A 6,333-nucleotide genomic window follows, 5' to 3' on the forward strand; every position below is an offset into this window, starting at 1 on the left:
CCCAAACGGTCTTCCTCATCCTTAATAACCCCCACATACATACTTACATGTCATACCAGTGAAGCAATACTCAGTGCGAACAAAACGAATCTAAATCTAATTCACACCGAATCCGTGAAACCGCTCAGAGGAGCGGACCAGGTGTCCGCGCAGCACCGCGCTAAGTCTCTGATACGGATGGTTGCTGAAGTCCACCCTTCAGAAGTCTTACATCTCTAAATCCTCAAAGCCCAGTTTTGAGTTATAAGTTTAATATCTTCCAGTGCAAATGCGGAATATAGTGCTGGGTGTCTTGTACCCACTTGGCTAGCAGTCCTGGAGCTGACATGCATGCGTGGTTGAACGATGACTATGCCAGTGGCCTTGATGTGCAGGAGGAATTTACGGGCACGTGTTAAGCATTACGGTTTTCATTATGTCTGATAGTCCTGCTGGGCTCCCCGATAGGCTTTAAAAACGCAATTCCAGAATACGTCTACGCTGAGGAAGTGAATTATGGTCCGTGTAGCAGTGGAAGCCTCATCCGCTTCCTGGGATTTGGCCCGTCAGCCATCGTACCTGTGAGGAATCATACTCACGCTCGACAAGCTTCTGCTATCTCCCCTGTGTCTCTAGTATATCCCGCACGTGTTCCAGCTCAAACGCCTGGAACCCGTGCGGCCTACACAGCTGCTGCCAGGGGCCGTAAAGCAAAGCGCTTGAAAAAAGGTTTCAGCACAGTGGCTTTGCCACTTCCTGTGTGCTTGCCTAACTCACTGCAGAACATTTATTTTAAATAAAGATGCAAGAAGTAAAAAACAAGATGGATGGGGAGTGAGCCTGTGGTTGGCTAATGTTGCCAGTCATCATATGGAGTTTCAAAATCGATTATTTCCAGAGTCTTACGGCCAAGTTCTTTTAGAGATTCAGAATCAGTGAAAAGTCTTAATCATAAACTGCAGCAACTAACTGCATTTGGCCTTTTTACGCAAACATATATCAAACCCAACTAAGTATCACCAACGAGAAGGGACTCTATTCACACATGCGATTGTTCAGAGCATTCCTCCCCCCCCCCCCCCCCCCCCCCCCCCCCCGACACACACACTCGGTTCTCACATCAGCAGCTGAGATGAAATGGAACCGATTCTGTCCCTGGATTCTTGGGTGGAGCTTACCTGCATAAATATTTTGGCACTTTTTCAAGGCAGATCATCCCTTGGCTTCAAATGAATAAAAGAAAACTCTACTGGGACCGATAACCGTGCGGTTCTATCCCCAGTGTAATTCCCCAGTTCCTCAGTGTGGTGTTATCTTGACATAATGCTGCCTGACCCTGAACGTTAAAGAAGCTCCCAGACAAAGCGGCGTTGAGGCGGCTGACGGACAGCTTGGCATCTCCCCGTCAGCTCCGTATAATAAAGCACCTTAAAATGGCGCTGGAAGAGTCCTCCTCCATAGACAAGCCGGCCGAGGTCTGCGCCGCACATGTCAGGCAGATGAATGAAGGTCAGGATTAAATACAGTAGACGGACAGCTGCCGCGCCTGCTGCCGCGCCTGTGCTTGCTCTCTCTTTGTGCCGGCCCGTGGCCCCAGGTCACCTGTCACCGCCAGGCTAATATTTACCCAGCTTTGGAACAAAACGCACCAGAGAAGCTTCAAATCAAAGTCACTTTACTGACCTAGTAGCTTTGTAAACCAGGCCATTTTTCTGACTGATACACAAACACACACACACACACACACGTACACACACTTCTTGCTTTACTATCTTTGTGGAACTTTTTCACTGACCTATGTAAATAATATATCCACCAAACCAAAATCTAATCCCATATTTATAATAGTAATAAGATATTTTTTTGTGGCTTTTTTGTATTAAAAATGACAGCTACATTTTGATACAAATAGTACTTTTTTTCATTAGTACCAGCAAAGAGTTTAACATCTTTGCACAGTTACATCGAAATAAAATATGCGCTTCTATTCTATTCTTCTGTTCTATTCAAAGTATCATTGAAAGTCACAATCACATTTACCCCCATAAAGAGATTAAAACCTAGCATGACCCAGAGTCCAGAGCCTTCCCAAGACTGTTGACTCAGTGTGAATTAGAGCAGAATTCACAGGGAATGCTGGGATTGGTGCTAGAGTGTCTGGATATTGTTTCAGGGTTATCAGGTTCTTTTGTAGTGTGAGGGGTTGCCGTGGAGAAGGCTGGCCTTTGTGGGTGCAAAGACGAATGAGGTTTGTGTGGCCGGGAGTCAGGGCCTGTTAATAGGTGCCGTGCGCCAGAGAGGAGCAGACAGACAGTTATTAACGAGGAGCAGGGAGACCTCATTAGAGTCACATTATTAATTATGGTCAGCGATAACAGATGACTGAGGCCATCTCACTCAGCACTGAGGCAAAGAATATTTGTTTCAATGTACCAAAATCTAGGCTTTTCTATATATCATATTGGCTACACTGATAGAATGAATATATATAAATATATATATAAATATATATATATATATATATATATATATATATATATATATATAATGTATTATTATATAATATCCTAATCTTCTTATATATATATTACATTCACAGCATTTATCTGACAACTTACAATTATTACTCAGCTTAAGTAACAGTGGGGACTTCAACTGGCAACCTTCTGATTACTAGCCAAGTATGTGAACCACCTCATCAGTCAGGCTCTCGCTCTCTCTCTCTCTCTCTCTCTCTCTCTCTCTCTCTCTCTCTCTCTCTCTCTCTCTCTCTCACTCTCTCTCTCTCTCTCTCTCTCTCTCTCTCTCTCTATCTAGCCAGTTCTCTTTTCATATAGCCTTCAGCTCCATGTCGCATAGCTCGGCTGAGAGATTTGTTAACTGAATGTGTCACTGAAGAATGTACAGAAAGATGACCTCATCAGTCTCTGATAAGACTGTAATTTAAACCACATGCTCTCGTTAAGACTTTAATTACGGATAAAACTTAAAACATCTACAACTCTTAAATCTAAAATCTTTAAACTGTTACAACCAAGATTAAACAAATTTTCTTCTATTTTACACAGACATTTACAAACATTTTACATCACAGTCATGCCCATATATCATAAATGAAAAAAAAAAAGGAAATGTTAATTCCAGGTTTGGGAAAGTTTGTTATGAATGGAGCTGTGGAATGAGGTAGTTTAAATGACTGGACTATTCATCCCTCTCTCTCTCTCTCTCTCTCTCTCTCTCTCTCCCTGTCTCTCCCTCTCTTGCGTGCTCTCTCTCTCCATCTCTCTCTCTCTCTCTCTCTCTCTCTCACTCTGTCTCTCACTTTCTCCCCAAGCATGAGGGTGAATTAATGTATGATTTCACTGGGGTGTAAAACACACAGACAAATATCAAGGCTGGAATATTCAGCGAGTCTGAACATTCAACACGTTAGCATTTTGTTCAGGTTTGTCCATGTTGAAGATTTAACCCCACGTTTTTACTCCAGATTGCCCCGTCTCTGTGTATTGTTATGCACATACTGATCGGACAAAAAGGCCTCCAGTGTTCCCTACTTTACAACTCTTGAGAATCTTTTGAGCATTGCAGAGTCTGCCAGAGACCAAATCTATTAAGGTGTACGGTTACACTGGGGTCAAAACCTCGTCTCAATTCACCTTCAGCTATTTTAACGTCTCCATGATTCATGACCAAAAATATGATGGCAGAGTGTAGCTTTGGATTAGCGTTACAGATGGGGCTGTCCTGCTGGAGCTGGAGGAGTGTGACACCCATGGAAGGGTTTTTCCCCCAAAAAGACGTCAAAGAAGTTACAGTCATCCGAGTAATTTACGTAATTCAATACTTATGTGCTTTAATAGATCCGGATGGTACCGTGCCACACTGTATTACATTATGTTGTAGAATATTCTTGAAAAATGTAGTGTTTTAAGTAATTTGTCATAGAGAATGACAAGTATAGCCTGTGTAGGGGGGGTTTCCGTTCCAAGCTTGTCTATAAAGGCATTCTGTGGTCTTTGTTAAATGTGTAGCTCCAATGAGAGTGGCGTCAGACCCCCTTACGCTGGTGCGTCTCCCTTAGCGCTCTTTTCAGCCATCCCAGCTCAGCTCTGTTCCTCGCTGTGGGAGAAACCTCGCACAGTAACGAAGGCCTCCGGTGGTTCTCCAGGACGGCGGAAAACGGCCTCCCGCGTCCAGAGGAAGGCAGGAAAGCGAGTGGCACGCCCTCGGTCCGTTGGGACTAGATCTCTCCTCACCACGCCACGTTCTGGGCTAGCTAACCCCCTCTGCTCTGATGCCCGTCTCAGACATCCGGGCATGGGGGTTATTCTATTCATACCTAAGCTGGCCTGTCTCACAGCAGAGATGGAAATTTAGACTAATGGATTAGTGCTTGGGGGGGGGAGAAGGAGAAAGATGGCAGTGAAAGAGTTAATCAAGCATTCCATGATTTGGCCAATAGTCACTCAGACAAGTTTGCTCAGTCATTTGAAAATGATTAAGTGAATACTTGGGGGTTGGTGCTGTGTGTGTGTGTGTGTGTGTGTGTGTGTGTGTGTGTGTGTGTGTGTGTGTGTGTGTGTGTGTGTGTGTGCGCGTGTGTGTGCGCGTGTGTGTGCGTGTGTGTGTGCATGTGTGTGCATGTGTATACGTGTGCGTCTGCGTGTGTGTGCGTGCGTGTGTGTGTGTGTGTGTGTGTGTGCATGTGCATGCCTGTGTGTGTGTACTGTGGACACAGTATGTCCCACTTGACAGTAGAAGAATGATGATGTGGTGTGGGGGGTTACTGGCCCTCTAAAGAGAAAAAGGTTTTTATTACACAAAAATGCAGCTTTCGTTTGAAAACACTAAAACTGAAAAAGTACACACGATCCTTTTAAAGATCTTAGAACAGTACCTACATAAAGATCTTAGAACAGTACCTACATTTCTTCATATGGTGAAAGCGACAGTTTTAAAATGTAAGTGTATGTGTTTGTACATGTACATATGTGCGCGCGCACACGTGTGCGTGTCATCTCTGATGTCGTTTGTTTAACAAGTCTGATTACTCTGTCGAATGTGATGTGACCACTGACCCATTTCCATGTCCGCCGCTGACAACATCCCTGAGCACATGTCCAGTTTACGCCTCCGTGTGTGGGGGACAGCAGCTCCCTGAACACCAGGGAATTCATCCCAGCTTCCAGCACTCAACATTCAGACCTCCCACACAGTCTCTCTCTCTCTCTCTCTCTCTCTCTCTCTCTCCATCCCTCCCTCTTTCTTTCTATCCGTCTTCTTGTGACTGCCCTCTGACATCCCACCTCTCCCTCGTTTCTTTTCTTCTTTTCCTCTTTCTGTCCCTCTTTGTCAGCTGGATTTGTGTTCCTAGTGCCATTGGTGTCCCACGCACAGACGCTCACCCACGCAGAGAGCTAAAGGCTGATGACAGGTGATGAAACATCCCCCCCAACCCCAACCCGCGCCCTGTCCACCCCAGAGACCCTCGGTCTGCTTGACATCTGTGGCCAACTTCAGACGTCCCCCTGAACAAGGGAGTGTCCAGGGCTCCGTTTGCGTGGACCCGGCAGACACGGCCTGGTGGGATCCGACTGCCCCTAAGGCTGTTCAATCGGATCCACACTGATTCATGTCAAACATACCACGGTCTGGAAGGTTCTGCCAGGCTCCAGGGGGAAACGTGACCCTCCACAGATAGCACAGCTCCCAGATAGCGCTGTTTTGGTTTCTCCTCTTAAACCTTTCTGTTCTTCTCTATGCCTGACCTTTTTGAAGCTTAACACTGAAATATTGAAAACATGACGTTCTTGGGTTGAAAACGAGCAAAACCAGACGTTTATTTTTCCTTTCGGAACCCAAACGCATGAAGAAAACAAAAGCAGGAGTAGGGTTATGGAAAACTAAAGCCAAGCTCGCGCTGAACTTTGCTGCCACAGAACCAAAATACCTCGCGCTCACCACTCCGCGACAAACAGCCAAAGAACGAGGCAGGTGCACAACCCCGCACTTTGCAATCTGTTCCTGTGATCAGCGCCGTGATGAACCGGTTCGGCCTTGCGCGTTCCGTAATAGCAGTCTTTTCACGCGCCGATGCCTTTCCCCCGCGCTTTTGTCATGACGGATGATCTCGCGCTGTGCTAGATAGGAGCTCGGGCTGAGAGAGAAGCGCCGAGGCGCGCGTGTGTGCGGCGTTCACAGGCAGCGAGCACGCACACCCCACGGTTTAACGACGGGTCGAGTGCAAGTAGGCTAGCGAAAAAAAAAGACGGAAAGAAAGAACGAAGTCCTTGTGTGTTGTAAATAGTGAGATTACACTGGTTACACAGGAATAAAGACAAACAACACAATAAA

The sequence above is a fragment of the Electrophorus electricus genome, chromosome 1, assembly GCF_013358815.1.
Source record: "Electrophorus electricus isolate fEleEle1 chromosome 1, fEleEle1.pri, whole genome shotgun sequence".
NCBI classification, from domain to species: Eukaryota; Metazoa; Chordata; class Actinopteri; order Gymnotiformes; family Gymnotidae; genus Electrophorus; species Electrophorus electricus.